The sequence below is a fragment of the Tiliqua scincoides genome, chromosome 2 (genome assembly GCF_035046505.1).
Source record: "Tiliqua scincoides isolate rTilSci1 chromosome 2, rTilSci1.hap2, whole genome shotgun sequence".
Taxonomy (NCBI): domain Eukaryota; kingdom Metazoa; phylum Chordata; class Lepidosauria; order Squamata; family Scincidae; genus Tiliqua; species Tiliqua scincoides.
Window position 1 is genome coordinate 228,291,635 of NC_089822.1, and position 19,512 is coordinate 228,311,146.

The window sequence follows — 19,512 nt, forward strand, 5'->3', positions numbered from 1 at the left end:
GTCAGGACCCACTTAGCTTTATGAGACTAAACAAAAAGAAAAGTTTCACCTTACTAGCTGCTCAAGTCTCTGTTTTTATCATTTTTATGTGGGGGTGGGGTAGTCACCTTCTGGAGCATTTGTTGAGCTCCACATTCATCAGATCAGGACCATTCTGGTGATCTTGTGTTCCTCTTGACTTCCCCACAAAGTGGTTTGAGACATGATCACCTACTCATGAGTAAACACACACATGCAGTACAGTTTCACTTTTTGTAGGGCTTAGTGCATTGTCTTTATCAGCTATCAGCTTGTCAGTTTCAGTTTCATGACCCATCAACAGTCAGCCAGGACCTACAGTTTGGGAAACACTGATCTAAGGAGTTTGGTTCTGAAATAGGAAACCTTCTAATCACATTCCCTAAAAAATTGAGTTGAAAAGTATATTGGTCAGAAATGTCGTAAAGGAATTTTGTCCCTGGAAAGCTTAAAAAGCAAACCAAAAAAGATTGACTTCAAGTAGAGTACAGGTAAAGAGTAAGACTGGGACCCCATTGGTGTCATCCCTGAGGAGGCAGAGGTTTAGGGGACTTTTAACGCTTCTGCTGTGTAACTCACTGAACTTTTGTACCAGGTTTTGCAATGGCTTGATTGGATGTAATTCAAAAATGAGAAGCTTGTGCTCATCTCATTCTTTGGGTCCTTGTAATAGCATTTAGTAAAACTCCATTAGGATGTCTTCCACATTTTATGGCATTCTTCAAGCAAAGGACACAAGGTCAAGTTACTCTACAGTACTTATACCCATTTTGTGTAGGGGTTCCGTGAGCACCTAAATCTCTCCATGAGACACACAATGGTAACTGTATCTGAAATGTGGGCTTCAACGGCAAAGGTCAAAGAAAACCACAAGGAAGTTACAAGGATCTGCTATATATTTGCTGAAGAATTTTCCAAATTTCTGTTTTTTTGTCTCACTTAGTGCTCCACCCAAGACAGGAGCAAAGGTAAACTCATCCTTCACAGCTTTCCAAGGCTTTAGTAGTACAAGGCAAATGTGTTCATATTCACCTGGTTTTTCACAGCTCTGCATAACCCTTTTCATCAATTCACAGATTGTATAGAGGGATTCTGTATACTTACTGGCTGCACACCATTGAGTACAATATCTGTCCCCTGCTTTTCATCCCACCATACTGTGAAAACTATCACGATGATGATACCCCCAAAAAGGTGAAGAACAAAGTTAGAGAGGTTAAGAATTTGTAGTGGGTAGCTTCTGTTGTATGCATTTGAAAATAAACATTGAAGGAGCTCTTCAGGCTGAAATTAGCTTCGGCATTCTTCATAGAAAAGCGTTTTGACATTCAAAATTGTGAAGCTACTTAACTCCTGCAATACAGCTGTTTTTATGCGGTGTTTTCCTTTGTGTCGACCATGGTGATTGTTTTTGTGTCTCTAACAGTTTTTTAGAAGAAAGGTCATGGTATGATCCAGAGAATAAATCTTACTTAAGCTAGGTGTTCAGTTTAGTTTCTGTTACCCTGCACATGCCTGATCTCGTCTGATCTTGGAAGCTAAGCAGGGTCAGGCCTGGTTAGTACTTGGATGGGAGACCGCCTGGGAATACTGGGTGTTGTAGGCTTATACCATAGTCTTTCGAGACTGAAGGTTGCCAACCACGGAGTCTGGAATATCAGTCCAGCTATCTTTTACAAGACATATTCCTCACTTTATCCCCAGCCTGGGTGTGAAATTTTTAATAGAAATATAGTATGGGTTCTGCGCTTAAATAAGCATGCTGATTTCAAGAGACACTTATGAAAAGAAATACATGTTTTCTTGGCAAATCCACATCTGCAAATCCAAGTTGACTGCAATGATGCATTTTATTTATTTGTACGGTTTATGTGCAGCCTATGCCTAAAGCAGGTCAATACAATCAATAAAATATTCAGTAAAAAAAGAAAAGCATTGTAAAAAGTACAAAAGGCAGTCCAATGAAACCCTAATCCAGGCATGTCAAACATAAGGCCCGGGGGCCAGATGTGGCCCACAGAAGCTTTTTAGTGCTGAGGTGTGACTGCTGAAAGGGCAGCCCACATGAAAATTGGTTCTCCCATACCATGAAATATAATCGACATATTTTCTCTTCTGTCATTTGCAGCTAATGAGTTCCTACACAAGAACAGAGTTCTTATTTCTGGCTTTGGCCTGTTTAATGATATAACTTCCTGCCTAATGACATCACTTCCGGTCCTCAATAGGAATCATGAATTTTTTAATCAATGATATTCAGTCTGCTGTACTTACTTACTTCAATAAACCTTTATTAGCATATTGGCTGCTGTATGAAATGAGTTTGACACCCCTGCCTAACCCATAAGACAAGACACGGCAGCGACTACTGTGCAATGATCTACAGCCAGACATTAACCTCCTCCAAAAGCAAAATGAAAAAGTCAGGTCTTCCCACACTGTTTGAATGAGTGCAAGATGGGGGCCACCTGGATCTCTGTAGGGAGGGCATTCCACCACGCAAAAGCTCCTATTAGATGCCCAACAGATTTTGGAGAACACCAGCACCTTGAGCAAGACCTCAGATGACTATCAGAGTACAAAAAGGCATGTATGAGTGCAGTATGAATGGTCTAGCAATGTCCTTCTTTGCAAGGAAGAAGCGTCAGGAAGGAGAGATGTTTAATCTGTGGGTTTCTCCCTTCGTGTGTCTTTCTCCCTCCTTATGCCATTCCAACACCCCTACTTGGGCTTCATTTCAGAGCTCAACTAAGGAATAATGCTCCTACAAAATCTTGCCTCCTCAAATCCATGGAGAGGCAACTGCAGTGGAACCAGGAGGGAATGAGAAAAAGCCATGAACAAGAGAGGTGGAAACAAATTGGGAAGGTGGCAGATGGCAGCCACTTATGGTGTGTGTTCATGGTGCCCCTGAAGGGTCTCAGGGACCCCCGGGGCTCCTAGGAGCACAATTTGAGAAATGCTAGACTAGGCTAAACTCTGAACTAGACAAAGGCTTACCCTGTCTGTCATGGTTGATAAGACTATTAGACACTAAGGGCCTGATCCTGACACATGCATGCAGGCTCACCACTGGCACGCAGTGTCACAAACATGTCGTAAGGCACGCCTGTGACACGTACCACCCAGCCAATGTGGGTGCTGACTCAGTGCACACCCACACTGATCCAGCGCCGGGCAGAGGACGGGTGACTGCTGCCCAGAGCTCCGTGGGAGTGCTGGGTGGTGGAGAGGTAAGTGGGGCATGGGGAGTGGCGGGCAGAGCCTTTCGGCCCAATACAGAACTCTGTTACTCTACAGCTGCCCATTGCGGGGCTACTTTCCTTACATGGGGGAAGGGAACAAATGTCCACTTCCCCTGAGAGGCTGCCGGCAGCGCCTGTGGCAGCCATTTTGGCGCTGCAGGAGCCCAGCATGCTGAGTAGCTCAGGTCTGGGCTGTAACCCATCAGGGTCTGTGTTTAAATCTGGTCACATACATACATACCAATGTTTTGATTTTGTCTTGTTTTCCCTGAGGCGGATTTGTGGTAGGCCTGGGACAGACTTTCCTCTGGACTTCCCAAAGCCTCCGAGTCTTCCTCCTCAAGCTGTGTGGAATGTTCTTTCATCCAGATGTTGGCAGCTTGTCTCCAAGTCCTGTTTGTGAAGTTTGCCTTCCAACCACTGGCATGATAAACACTGGTGTAGGAGAGCAGGGCTTCACTTCTGTTTGCTTAGAACTCTTCCTTTCAAATATTTCCTCAGGCACTTCAGATTCTAAATAAAAAGTATTCACAGATTGAACAAACTGGCAGGATACTTATGTTTTGAGGATAAAACTGTAATTTTATGTGTTGCATCTGGCAGCCGGGTATTTCCATTGGGTTTTTTTAAAGGGGATATTGTCAGATATCCAATTACCATTATTATGAAACTAGGGACCAGTTACAAGATTGCCTTTGGGGAAGGGCATAGGGACTTTGGCATCTTTATACACTGCCAAGATTAAAGGCTCAGACATCTGATCTGGGCTTAGGGCAAAGAAAAGTAATTTTGTACCATGAATTTGGCCCAAGTTTACTCAACTTTTTGGTTAAATACAGCATAAGGTTGGCACTTCAGAGAAGGAATCTAAGCACCCATGCTTTGTAGTTCCAATGTAGTAAATAGCAAAAGTTATATAATGTTGTTTTGATTGTCATTTGATACATTTCTTTGAGCAGCCATTATTGCTGAGTAGGATGTTTCTTAATCTTGTGATTTTCCTCTTTCTATCCAACATGTTTTGTGTATGTCACTAAGGGCACAATCCTAACCCCTGATGTCAGTGCTATCCAGCACTGAAATAAGGGCAATGCAGCTCTGAGGTAAGGGAACAAACATTCCCTTACTTTGAGGAGGCTTCCGTGAGTGACACCCAACTGCAGGATGCAGCACATGTCCCATTGATACCACTATGCCAGTGCTGGAAAGCATAAGGGGTTAGGATTGCGCCCTAATTTGCACTGATTTGGGAACTTAAATCTGCCAGTTTGTGGGTGGCCTAAAGATTGAGAGAGAGCTCTGGGGGAGGGGGGCTGGTGGACAGCTCTATGAAAGGGTTGACCCAGTGTACAGTGGCTGTGAAGAAGGCCAATTCCATGTCAGAATAATTAAAAAGGAATTGAGAATAAATTGACCAGTATTATGCCATTGTTGAAATCATAAGAATGTAAGAAGAGCCCTGCTGGATCAGGCCCAGCGCCCATCTAGTACAGCTTCTTGTATCTCACAGTGGCCTACCAGATGGCCAAGACTACAAGATACTTGCATCTCACTGTCACTGCCCTGCGTCTGGCAATACATCTGGAGTATTGTGTCCAGTTCTGGTCGCCACATCTCAAAACAGGATGTAGTGGAACTGGAAAAGGTGCAGAAGAAAGTGACCAAAATAATTCCTGCACTGAGGCACCTCCCTTACAAGGAAAGGCTACAGCTCTGGGAGCAATTCAGTCTAGAAAAAAGTCACCTGGGTGGGGGGATATTAGTCTAAAAACTAATGGTTCTAGGTTCAGAACTTTGCTGGCCAAGCTTGTTTCTGTAAGTGTGATCACAAAAATTACCAACACATTTTCTCATCACAAATGTCTAATATACGTTATACCTCACAAACCAAATGGTCTGATTATAAAGATTTGACATTTAAACATTTTTTGAATTCCAGTTTTTATTACTCGCCATGTGTTGACATTGGGTTTCCCAGGAAAGGTTCACATTTAGCTGGACAATTGCGAACAGCTTTGTTTTTGTTCACTATGGTTTCCCTTGGTGGGGGTGTTTACATCTGCCCCACAAATTCAACCACAGAGAGTGACTTAAGAGGATCGTGTCTTACTGGAACAATTTGTAAGAGAAAATGCCAACACAGTGTTTTAAAAGCAGCTTTTGGCTTTTTCCATTTTCAACATCAAGCAATTCCTATCGAAATTCAGATCCTTCTATCTCATCGACTGCCCTTTGCATGGTCAAACAGTTACTGATGAATAGAGAAGCAATTTCCCCTGACCAGATGTCTCCAGTGCACCACAAGTGAGGAGCTACCCACTTTGTTCTGCTTAGGAACATGTGCAGTTTCAAAAATATGTTTTCAAAAGACCGTGGACTGTGGACATCATGGCGATGTCACCATGGAAACATCTATAAATAGAAGGAAGATAGAAATACTTTCTGATGCTTGACTATCTTGATCCTTTCCAACCTGATTTCAGGTGTGATTTGGGAATTGAAACTGCTTTGGCTGTCCTGGTTGATGACCTGCACTGGGAGCTGGACTGGAGGAATTTTGTTGACTCTGCAGGACCTTTCAGTAACGGTCAATAGCATTGGCTCTGTTATCTTTTGGGCAGCCCAATCCTAACCCACACTGGAACAGGGACGCCGGCTGGCCTGCCCCATATCCAACACGGGGTTGGGACTGAATGTGGCTCAGTCTGGGACAAGGGGAGTGCAGTCCCCTTACCCCTGGTAATGCTGCTGCAGCCCCAATGGTGCTACTTGGATCTGTGCCACCTAAAGAGGTGTTGCAGATCTGAGCAGACTAGAGCTGCTCCAAGCTTCCTGGGACTGGTCTTACCTAGCCCTAACTCCCACTCACATGTGACCTGCCTGCACGCCCTCCCTCCCTCACCCCAAAATGCTTCCTTCCTGGCCATCCCATGCCCCCCCCCCCGACTCTTGTGCCAGCCTGACACGGCTGGCACAGGCTTACTTTCCACTGGTCCAAGGGGTTGGGCTGGCCTTACTCATCCAGAGTTGTTGCAGAAGTGCCTTATGGTACTTTGGTGACACTCTTTGGCTGGTGCAAGGGATTTGCGCCGGCCAAGGCACCTTTGGGATTGTGCCCTGAGCCATCTACCGAGGGATGAGGGTTACCATATTGCAGTGGCTTTTGTTCTATGTGAAAGATAGGACCCAAAAAATGGTGCTGGGACTTATCGCTCAGCTCCATGGCCAAAAGGCACAAGCTGTTCTGCAGGATTCCATCTTGTCTCCCATAGACATGTTTCAGCTTTCATGTTGGAGAGACTGCCTGAGGATTTGAGTTTTGCTGTTTCTGATCAACTTGTTTGTTCACAACTCTCCCTCTTTCTGTTGAATTCCAGGGGGAGAGTGCTTGAGACTGGTTATGGATGGAACATAGATGAATAAACAGAGAATTAAGACAGATAGGACAGAATTGCTTTTAGTTCGTAAGAAATCCAATCTAGAGTTAGATGTACAGCCAGTTCTGCATGGGTAGCATTTCACTTAAAGTCCAATCCTTTGCATGTCTACTCAGAAGTAAGTCCCATGATAGTCAAATGGGCTTACTCCCAGATAAGTGTGGATGGGATTGCAGCATTACAAAACCAGATTTGCAGTATGGCTGGACTCACTGGCATCGTTGTGCTCCTAGATGACCAGGGAGTGGCCTGTCAGGAATGCTTTTGAATCCCTAGAAAAGGCTTATCTGACTACCATCTTATTCAGATTAGATTAGTATGACAATTCTCGGAGTGGGGGGAGCTGCCCTTGAAAAGTGTTCAGAAAGTTTAGCAGGTACAAAATGTTGCTACCAGACTCTTGACTGGTCCATTGTTTGAAATACAGTGTTCCCATTTTATTCCATCTTTATTGGTTTCCTGTCTGTTTCTGAGAACAATTCAAAGTGCTGGTGATCACCTTTCAGGTCCTAAATGGCTCGGGACCAGGATATTGAAAAGAATGCCTTCCTGCCACATGATTCTGCTTACTCGCTTTGCTGGAGAGCCAGCTCTGTGTACTTTCGCTATTGGGGGTGTGTGGTTAGTGGAATGCAGAACCGAGCATTATTGGTTGGGGCGGGCACTGATACTCTTTGTTTTGGAAAGCTCATCTTACTTTGGTGTGCTATGTGCTGTGAAAATGCTCTTATTTCCCAGACTCTGGGGATTGAATGCCTCCTCAATTAATTTTGCTACTACTGTTGCTTTTTGTGAATTCGTTGGGTTGTGTTTTTTTTTTGTTGTTGTTGTTGTATTGCCTATTTTATTGATAGATTCTCACTTTTAATAACTGGCTACCCGGAGTCCTGTTCAGTGAGTCCTGTTCCGTGCCAAAAGGCAGAATAAAAATATATTAACAGAAATGTTGTTCCATACAATTAGATGGTAGCTTCAAAAACTCCTTAAAGATGCATTTGTGTCACTGTGGCATCCCTGGTGGTCTTTCTTGCATTACCCTGGGAGTCACTGAATAAAACGAGTGTACAGTACCCAAACTTTTACAATGATGAATAGATCTGCCCTGACATGTCCAAATAACTGATAGCTGCAACACCAATGTGGGGTCAGTTGCAATGGTTCATTGCAGTCTATTAAATGAGGAAAGGATTGCTTCTAGTGTCTTATAATGTACCCTAGATGATGCACTAGGCAGGCAATTCATCTTATGCGTTTCAAAATATCAATCCCAGAAGGCAGTAACTGAATCTCGAATCCAAAATGTTCTCCTGGCAGAAGATCCATCAAGCATAACTAGTTAGATAACTCCACCAAGCTCTTGACAGCAGATTTGGTTGTGTCTTAATAAGCAACTGTCTGCTTTAGGCTGAAGCAGTAACATTAGACCCAGGCTGCAATGCAAGTGTTTCTCAATATTTGTTCTCTGCCTTACCACTTTGCATGGTGCACCTAATGGAAGTACCCTTGGAAATAACAGGTGATGACATAATCAACAATGACTGCCAGGTCTGGAGGCCAAATGCAATGCAGCAAACACCTGTAAGAGGCTCAGGGTGGATTGGAAGGCTTTTTCAAGTGCAGAAAAGCATGCTTTGGAGCTCTGCCCGCCAAACCAAGCCTCCTATCTGATGTTTGTCGTATCACTGGTCTTGCTGCAAGGCAGAAGGGATCCAGGGGTCCTGTGTGTACCACCAGCCACTACCTCAAGTACCACCACCACCACCACCATCCATACCTCTGGTTGAAAAACACTGCTATACACACTTTCCTGGGAGTAAGGTCCATTAAATGTAATGGGACTCAAATAGACGTGCACAGGATTTTGCCGCTAATAGATGAAGTGACTGAAGGGAGCCAAGAGCAGCCAATGGCTAAAGATTGTACTGTTGTCCTATAGGTGGGGCGACTGGGTAACTAAAAATGAGATAAAACTTGGACGGTACAAAAAAATCCTCAACTGCTTTCATTCCTAACTCTCCTTGACAGCCACGTAGTGAAGTAAATGGCATGACAGAAGGACGAAAGATAAACCTGTTCCATGGTGCCTAGATGATTGGAATATAAAGGATAATGCTTGTTCTGATCCCATTAATAGGAATTTCAGTTACATTGCTAATTACATTGCTAAAGGACATGGCTAAAAGATACTTTGGGAATTCTTTCAGGTTTCCCTTTGGAACATCAATTGGACATCATGATGCTTAACTAGTGAGAATGTGCAAAATACTAGTACCAGTGGCAGAAAATGTCATCAGCATCTTAATGGAGAGGCAAATACACCAGAAAATTAAAAGGTGATATGAAATACCACCTTCCTTCTAATAGAAATTCCAACTCATTGTATCCACATGTATCATTAGCTGTGGCTAGGCTTATGACACAAAGAACTGGATGATAAAGGGCAGTGAAGGGAGTAATTATTCAAAATATTTGAGGGTCACAGCAATGGGGGAGAGAGAATTGAGAAAAGGGATCTATTCTGGTTGATAATAATAATAATAATAATAATAATAATAATAATAATAAACAACTTTATTTCTATCCTGCCCTTCTCCCTAACAGGGACCCATGGCGGCTTACAACATGTTAAAAACATTAAAACATAATTTAACACACAAATAAAAACATATTAACAGAAACCATAAAAACAGTAGTCAGAAGAGTCAGAATAAAAGAGCATAAAACAGCAGTTCTTAGAGGAATTGGGCCTGTAAAAAAGCAACTAAAAGACATATAAAAGATGTTAAAAAGGCCAGAACGTCAGAAGGCTTGGTTAAACAACAAGGTCTTCAGGCCTCACCGAAAGGACTCAAGAGAGGGAGCCATTCTCAAGTCAAGGGGAAGGGAGTTCCACAACGTTGGTGCCACTACTGAGAAGGCCCTATTTCTTGCCGCCGCCCCCCACGTACCTCCTTAGGCGGCAGCACTTGTAAAAAGGCCTTCTCTGATGATCTAAGAGGACGAGCCGGATTGTACGGGAGTAGGCGATCTCTAAGGCTATCCGTTCTCTAAGGCTGTTGATTCCAAACAGATTTTTAAAAAAATCTGGGGAATGGTGACATGGTTCCAAATGAGAGAAAGAAATCGGGTGGCATGAGTCAAAGGGCTTGTTCGCACATAAAGATGCGTACAATCTTTGTTACTTTGCACTTGGATACAATCATTCACACATTCCATTCAATCAGTTTGGTGTGCACCGATTGCTGATCTGTGATACAGGCATTCACACAGAAATGTGTACTCGGGTGCAGACATTCTGTACTGAAGTACAACATAATATGTAAACAACCCCAACTAGATACGGAATGGAAAGCTCCAGTTCACCATCCTAGGCAGACAATTCACATGAGAACGCTGATCCATTGATTATTGTGACGTGACCACCAATCAACAGTCATCCACAAAACCTTCACAGCAAGGAATTTCAGTACTTACCTGTGGAAAGAATCATATCAAGTGCTAAGCTACCAACTGAATAAATATCGCTGCAAATGATTCTGCGCATTGGCCCTTAGAAGCAAGGGCTTTGAACTATTTTCAGTTCAGTTATTTTTGAAGATAAGCTCTGCCATGATGCTTAAAGTCAATGGTTCATTTAGCATAGGGCCTTGTATCGAGAGAGGATAAATCCTTCAGGTAAGGTTCACAGGCAAAGCATGTGGAGGATGACATCCTTTCTAGTGGTTAATTCCTTATATTTGATCTTCAGGAGTTTTTGACTGTAACCCATGTGAGAAATTAGCTATCATCTACGGATCAGATGAACCTGTGGAATAAGCTAAAATGTTCATGATGGGCCTCTGAAATAAGATTAACTGCCCAATATGGGCTTTAATGCTGGTGGCTCTACCAGCGTCAGTGGTCTTATGGCAGTTGCAAAAGGTATTCCAACAGTGTGCAAAAGCAAGTGATACTGGAGTGCCAGCACATGGGAGGATCACTAAGAACCTGCCAATGCAGGTAAGGCAGTGGAGGAGGAAGAACAGGGACGGGGAGGGGAAAAAAGGAGGTGAGTGTGGGGGGACAAGGGCAGTGATGGGGCAGTGGAAGGGTTGATTGGCTCTGGGAAAGGGGTGGGTATATTGGCAATGGTGGCCACAGAATCCTGGCCCCCTTCCCAAACCCAGTTCTTTGACCTCTTACCACATGGAGCTGCACCAGTGATTTTGCTAGCACAGGTCTGATTAGACCCTTCCATACTGCGGATGCTTACCCCCCGGGCAAGGGAATGGATGCAGCAGTACCAATTTTGGCATTGCTGCATTGGATAGCAGTGGGAGGATAGGATTGGGTTGTAAAAGAAATAATATGCTTTAGTAGCCCAACTGATAGCCTGAAAGAGCGCTGAGCTTTTGTACCTTATTACAGTCTTTGCCTGAAGTGGCCAAAATGCATCTGTCTGTTTCCAGGTCAGAGTCGAGGCCATGTTCAGCAAATTTATGCAGCAACTTAGGTCTGAGGCTATCTGAGGAGTCAAAACATGGCAGATAAATCACAAGGGAAAAGGTCAAAGGATAGCCTAATGAAGGAAACGAAACTGATGGTGTGCCCTTATAGGAGCAAAAGTTGGCATGCTTTTGTTTTGAACGTGGAGAAAGCAGGAAATGATCATATGAGACCAGTTGCTCAAAGATCCAGGCCAGGAACAGGAATTATTAGTTTGCAGGACAGCCAATGGGCAGTCAGATGGGAGTCACCTGAATGCTCTGGCAGGGTGGCACTGCATTTACAACATATCAGAAGACAATGTGTATGTGTGGCCATGCCACAAGGGGGGATTCAGTCCCTTGGTGTCCTTCATGTTGTACAACATAGTAATAGAAGTAGTAGTTGATGATGATATTTGGATACCACTTTTCCACAGGAGTAGTTCACAAAGCTGTTTATGTAGTCAAATCAATAAATGTTCATGTTGTATGCAACATTTATATGCAACATTTCATATTCCTTTTGTTTTGAACTTTGCCTACAATCGTTATAGGCCATCATAAGAACATAAACATAACCATTTTCTTCTGGATCCGGCCAAAGGCCCATCTACGTAGTTCATCTTCCTGCTTCCCACAGCAGCCAGCTATTCACCTAAGCCTCCAAACTGGGCAGAAAGGCATGCCCTTCTCCTGCCATTGTTCCCTGCAACTGGTTTTTGGAGGAATATTGCTCCTGAACCTGGAAGAAGCACACAGGCATCATGAATAGCAGCCTTTGATAGATTTGTTTTCAAAAGAAAATGGTTTGCAGTTTTAAAAAATACAAACCAACAATCCATACCAGACTAACAGCCCAATCCTATGCCTGCCTACTCCAAAGTAAGTCCCATTAAAGTCAATGAGGCTTACTCCCAGGTAAGTGGGGATAGGATTGGGCTGTCAACCATGAAATGCATAAAAACAGAAACTTAAAACAGTGAAAGACACCTGTAATCCCCCAAATCTCTGATGGAATAAAAGTGTTTCACTTGTCAAAAACACAAATGGACTTCCCAGAGGAGGAAATTTCATAACCGTCATCCCGCAACCAGATTATCCTGCTGGCCATTTGAAGAGACACTTGAGATCAGGCCTGCTGCAGCTTTAAGAAACAGCGGTAGCAACACATCTGGACTGGAGTGAGGGCTGTTGCCATCTCATTAAACCTTTCCGCATCTTGGAGCCGCAGCAGAGAAGAGATTGCATTGGAAGCCACTTGGTATCTATGACCAGAAGAAAAGCTCAGTTTTTGTAACTATCCTCTGCTGCCAGGTTCTCCTGGTAGCTTTTTTTCATGGGGGTTATTTAAACTTGGACCTGTTGCAGTTTTAAGAACTAGCAGCAGCCCCCAGAAGCCGTGACCATTAAAAAAAAAATTGCACTAACTGCTTTAACATGCCCTGACCTGAAAGGCGGTATACAAACATAAATTAATGAACAAACTCTGGTGCCACCATAGAAAAGACCCTGCTCTTAGGATATGAGAACCTTATCTTCCTAAAGGAATATGGAGCAGATAAAGATCTCACTAGTGAATCTGAAGCCCCATGGGGGGAGTTGTACAGAATAAAGTCCTCTCTGGAATACTTGGGGGCCCAGACCTCATAAGGTTTTAAAATTTAGCCAGAAATCTGTGTTTGTCCTTAAGACTGCACTCCTATATACATTTACCTGGGAGTAAATCACATTTAATTCAGTGGATGAGGCTTGCACTGTAAGTCGCATTGTTTTAATGAGAGGTTTCAGTGCCTGCTTAATTAAGCCATTTCTGCCCAACATTACATGTATACAACAGGGTCAAATGTGTACACCTTTGGGCCAGGCAAAAAAGGTTTCAACTAAGCCCCATCAAAATCCAAGGAAGGTAGAAGTACTTCACTTCTGCTAGATGGTGCTAGGTATGTGAAAACATACACATGCTGTTCCTGTAATCCAACTCTTGGCAAACTTGGGTTTAAAAAAAAACAAACCACAGTATTTATGCATGACTAATTATGCCAGAATGTGGACTGGGATGTGTGTTCAATTGAAATTAATGTCATATGGCTAGAGAGCAACAACCTTCAGAGGTGCGTTCCAGCATACATTTGGATGTCTGGTTCTTCATCTAGCAAGTCATCAGTGACTTTTTGCAAATGGCACAATCAGCAAGGGTCCACAACTGCTCAGAGCTTCCTGTCTCATTCATGCATGGTGGAATGTAAGATTGGGTCACACGTTCCCAAAACTTTTTTAACTGGTTCCCAAACTTTTTCAACTGGAGGCTCCCTTAACCCCGAATAGGGCCATTGACTGCAGCTTCCCATTAGGGCTACAGTCCCGTATGTTGTATAGGGCAGCAGGGATTTTGTGAGGATTCCGTGGCTTCCCTGGCTGGTTTCCACAGCTCCCTGGGGAGTAACAGTTCACAGTTTGGGAACCATTGGTTTAGGGGGAAAGTCAATGATTCAGATCTTCACAATCTGGAATAAAATTGTGGTGTCTTCGAATCTTTCTGGATGGCATTTGTGTATTTCCTGGCCTTTAAAACTGTCAACCATTAGGGCACATGCCAGTAGTCTCTTTGTGAATTGCCACCTACCTCTTGTGCACAGTTAGTTTGTGACACCCCCTTAAAATGTGTACGCCCCCAGGTTGGCCCCAATATTTCTAGAATCAAGGTTAATTTGACTTACATTGTTTGACAAATGGTATCCGTGACCCGATAATGGATCACCTGCCCTTGTTTCTTTAATCATTTCCTTTTCTTTTTTCCTCTGAGCGCAGATCATAAACTAGAGTGTAGAGACAAGCCTTGATGACTTTCAGAAGAGCAATAATATATGCTGCTGCTGGGGGAGGGGTTGACCTCAGCTGAGCTGTGTATCATTTATCACTCAAAGTAGCACTAAGAGATGGTGTATCCTACACCACCATTCATCTCCTGTCGCTAGAGTGTCTGACTTCCTGATTTAGCTGCTTTTTTAGTCTTGTTCAGATGTTCCAAATCTATGTAGAAGAATGTGTGGAGAGACCTTGGGTTAGTGGTTGCAGACAAGTGCTGACCACATGGACGGGAAAAGGCAGATATTCTCCTACACAGGTTTGAACTGTCTAAAGAACTTTATTATTGTTATATAATATATAAAGTGTTATACAAGTCATTTTTCATAAAAATTTATTCATTAAGTTCATTAAGCTAACATGGATGCCAATATGACATTCATTTTCTTAAAACTTTCCATCTTGCACATAAATGTAAAGGTGTGTGTGTGTGGGGGATGAAATCTGAGGTGAGATCATGAATGTTCCTAAAATAGACTAACATTTATTTTTCACATTTTTATACCACCCTTTCTCCAAGGAGTTCAGGGAGATGAACATGGTTCCTTCCCTCCTTTTGTTCTCACAAAACCCATCTGTGAAGCTGATTTGCTGAGAGAGAGAAATTGGCCCAAGGTCACCCAGGAAGCTTCATGACTGAGCTGCGATTTGAACCAGGATCCCAGTCTAACATCAGAACCACTATAACATCCTGGCCTGTGTTCAGATAACAATATGCAAATTTTGTATGATTGGCTAAGTGTGTAACTGAGGGGAGTTAAAGGGCAAACTGACAAGATGATGGAGATGAGTGATTTGTTCTCCTGTCCCTTTAAAATTCCATACTAAAGTTGGGAACATGCCAATAGCAAGAAGTTAGCATATCCAAAGTATGTATCCATGCTTATGTGATTAAAGACAGAGGAGACAAGGGAGGTGCTCTAAGAGAAATCAGATGCATTATGGAAAGCAAATCACAAAGTAAAACTTGCTGAATAGATGTGGGCACATCATGTAGAAATATGATATTTAAAAAGTCTATTACCTGCTATATCCTGTTACAGATAAATCAGATAAAATACTACCTATTACAGTATCCAGGACAGATACCAAACATTGGCTTCCAGTAAAGGAAATGCTGGAAACATTTTATTAAAAAAAAAAATTAACAATTTTGGAAAGTTTAATTTTGGAAACTCTCCAAACCTTCTAATGTTTCTTAAGAAATCTGGCATTTCCTTTACAACATTACTTCTAAGTCATCATGTTTTGGAGAAGATTGCTCCATGTGCATCTTCTTTTTACTCTTGATCATTTAAATTATGACAGACAATCATATAGATAGTTATCTCTTTCAGCAGAAATCTGAGCACCGGATCCAACACATCAGACATACTTTAGAGGGGATATTAACAATCCATCATAAGAACTGGTGCAGGTTGTGGCTCAGAGCCTGAGCTGTAAATCAGAACTTCCACAGTTTAGATCTTGCCTCTCTTCTGCCCTGAGTTCATTAGGTAGTCCTAAGCCAGTCACTTCCTCTAAGCCCCATTTGCAGTATAGGAATTTAATGTACAAAGTTACTGTAAAGACCACAAGAAGGTAGTATATGTGAAGCACTTTGCTCAGAAACCACTTAACCGCTATCCGTATTAAGTGACAATGCAAATGTTGTTATTTAAAGTGGTGATACATGAATATAGAGACAGTTGGTAGGAAGAATAGAAAGTGTACGAGCAACCTAATCCTAACCTGCACTGGAACAGGCAGGCCAACTGGCCTGTGCTGTATCCAGTGCAGTTTAGTTAGGAGGTGGCTGTGGCACAAACCAGATATTTATCCCCTTACCCCGACTAATGGTCCATACACCCCACAAAGCTACTCAGATCTGCGCCAGTGAAATCGCTGATGCAAATTTCAGCAGCCAGGTGTAACGCCGGGTTGGCTTGGAGGGGGTTAGGATCTGGCCTAAGATGCTGAAGCCAGCCCCACCCTCTCCCAGGCCCAGTTTGCCCATCAACCTGACCTCCCTCACTCAAAAGTGCCCCCATTCCACCCTCCTACCATCCTCTTCAACTGTGTGTGCCGGCTGCCCTCAGCTGGCACAAACCTACTTGTTTTGGGTACCTCAGAGGCCGATTTTGCCTCTGCTGGGATCTTTGCCCAGCCTCCCTGAAGTAGTCATGTATGTGCTTTATGCCACATTTGCAACACTCTTGGGCCAGCACCAGTCCTCTGGACTGAACTCTGACGGAGGTCCAAACAGAGTCAACGTTTTATCGATCTACTTACCAAACTATTTACCATATTTTTCGCTCCATAAGACACACCTAGTTTTTAGAGGAGGAAAACAGGAAAAAAATATTCTGAACCAAATAGTGTAATAAAATATTTAATAAACTATAACAGAATAACATTTGAACCATGTAACGTGAACAGCAGTCAACAGTGGCATTAAGAACCATTATCACTGTCATTAACAAATGGAGAGACTTAAAGGTTTGAGTACTCTAGTTTTCTGGAAACCCCAAGAACTCATCATGGCTAGAGTCAGAATTTATGAAGCTCATTTGCTCACAATCACTGACATAACTTTCTTCACTGTCTTCATATAAGATACCGTCTTCACTTCCATCTAAGGCATTGCTAATGCCACATTTTTTTGAATGACATTTTTTGAATGTGAGCATAAAACTGGCATGAAGATCCCCCTTCAATGAAGGGACCCCCTTCATTAAGGTCCCCAACATGCACTCTTTTTTGCAGTATTCGCTCCATAAGACGCACACACTTCCCCCCCCACTTTTTGGGGGGGGGGGAAAAGTGCGTCTTATGGAGCAAAAAATACGGTATCTATTGACCTATCTATCGACCTTTTGATCAACCTATCAACCAACCTGACTGCCTACTATCCACCTATCCCATCTAAGGAATATATATATTGCTTTTCCAGAAGCTCGAAACAGTTTTACCAGCCAAAATGCAAATGGATATTCTCTTCATGCAAGATGAAAAAAAGCTGAACAGCCGTGGACATTTATGGATGCAAACAACACATGGGTAGTTACTTGCAACCCCTATGTGCTAGGGTTCCAGGCCCACATCAGTGCTGAACTGAGTTGGAGCAATACTTTTGTGAAATGTTTGCACAAGTACATTTCAAATAGATACCATTGTGCAAGTTTTGGCACCGGCAGCAAAGGACGGTGTCCAGCATGGTGATGAAATCACATATGGAAATGCTCGATATGTTGGGCTTGCTGGAGCTTTGTGGGGAATATGTTCTGAGTATGCCTTGGACGCAAGAGATCACATACAGTAACCAGACTCTCTGTCTGTCTTCCAACAAAGCAATGAATTTTCAGAGAAGGTGCTGAAAACTTGGCTTTAGAAACCGCAGGAAATATCAGCAAGCGTGTTACCAGCATGGTACTAAAGTAAAAGCTGTAATGGACGGAAGATGTCGAGCTGGAAGGCAGTTATGACATTTGAAGAGATTATCTGTACCCAGAAGTGCCTCATCAGTACAAATGGGATGGTGCAGCCCAAGGGGGGGAGAGAAAGAGTTGGACAAAAACAGCGTAATTGGAAACAACACATAATCCTTCCAACCGTTATTGAGTGTTTTTACTTGAGACTTCTGATCCTTTATGTTGCAATTCAAAAAACACAGATTTGTGAATTGTAGAGGAGATCTGTCATCTATATCATCTGGGCGAGAATGAAATGGATTTCTGTCAACCTGGGATAGCAGCCTCTGAAAGGGAGGAAAAATGGCACGTACTTCGTTTAAGTTCCCCCTCATGTCATGATGACAGAACACTTACAGTGCAATCCTAGAGGGTCTACTTAGAAATAAGTTCCACTTAGTTTAATGGAATTTAATCCCAGGTTGCAACCTGGCAGCCCAACCCTATCCCTCACTATCAGTACTGATGCAGAGACCTCCTTGAGATAAGGGAACTTTTGTTGTCTTACACCCAAGTGAGTCCCCTGTCACCCTTTGGGCCTACTTGGATCTGTGCCAACTCTTTGACTGGCACAAATCTGAGGAGGCACAAAGGGGCATGGCATGGCAAGGCCAGGCTGGAGGCAAAGCATATTGGCACACAATTGCCACTGATATCACCCTGGCATGACACCTGATAGTCCCAGACTCTGTCCTGCTACCTCCTTCCCACCCACCACCCGCCCCCACGCAGCATTCAGTTGATAGGGTGATAACTTCAGATCAGACAGTGAACTGCCCTGCTAATTCTACCCTGCTAATGCTAATTCTTCAACACATTGAATACCTCTGGAATACTAATCCACCTTCTTTCTCTCCTGGTTGGTGCACGTAATTTGAATCTGCCAAAGCTCTGTAATGACATGAGGTGTCAATTCAAGGTCCTCAGGTGCAATGTCATCAAGGCTACAGTTTATACAGGAAGTTCAGAAGGCAAAACTGTATTTATTCTGCTCATCCCAAGCATCCAGTCAGGCTACCCTTTTGAATTTAGAAGACTGCTATTCCTGCTCAGAGTATGCTTCACATCAATGTCCCAGGGACAATCCTTAAAACAGGCTGGTATCGATGTAAGGCAGGATTGTTTCTTGTATGTAGTGTGTTCAAGGGGTAGTAAAGCAACTAATGTGGTGATATTCACACCAGCTAGTAAAACTGTAAACATACTGTACCTAAAAGCACTAGTCATGTAGCTATGTAATTATTTAAATCTTAGATGTTTGACCACCAATAGGGTAGAAAGGGGTCCCTTTTTAAATTTAATTGAAGAACGGGTACTTCTGCCATATCTGATATAATGATTTCAGTCTACCATACGGAATCCTCGGAGTTCTAACAACCACCTATTATGTGAACCAAATCATGGATACAAAAGGGAGTATACAGACCTCTTCATGGGATTCCCTTCCACGTTCATTGAACATGTCAGAGGGAAGAACATGCACTGGCAAGCCATGCCCTTTGGACTGAGATTCCCTCTAGCCACTTTGGAAGGCACCCTTGTATTCAATGGTTGTCTGCACAGAGCAAAACACAAAGTAGGCAGAGTTTCTCCACATGATTTAGAATCTCAGCTTTCATTGTGCCTCCAGAGGAGGAGGAACGGAAGTGGCAGCCAGATTGCCGAGCCGCCAAAATACGAGGAGGAGGCCTCTACATACCTGTGACCACGACTGGTGCTGCTGCTGCTTCTCCCACCACCGCCATCTTGGCTGGGTGGCTACCTCACAGCACCCCCTTCCAGCCTGGTCATCATCATGATGGCTCTTACTTGCTTTGTCATGGCTCCATGTGAAAGAATCCACACAGTCTCATCCTATTTGTGTTGCTATGAAAGTGAGGGGCAAACCACGAGACACTGTCATTTCTGCTGGTGTGCATGCCTCCGTTATTTAAAACAGAAGCTACTGGGGGGAGTGGCAATCCAGGTGCATGAGACAGAAGCACCTAATCCTTCCCCTTTCTACTGCAATCAGATTAAAATGGTGCTTCAG

General features: G+C 43.3%; 2 pseudogenes; one reads left to right on the forward strand and one right to left on the reverse strand.

Moving 5' to 3' along the window:
* Window positions 1–561: 561 nt before the first annotated feature.
* On the reverse strand, window positions 562–19,225 carry LOC136638957 (protein MEMO1 pseudogene; annotated as a pseudogene).
* Window positions 1,507–1,624, forward strand: LOC136642972 (5S ribosomal RNA; annotated as a pseudogene).
* Window positions 19,226–19,512: the final 287 nt, after the last annotated feature.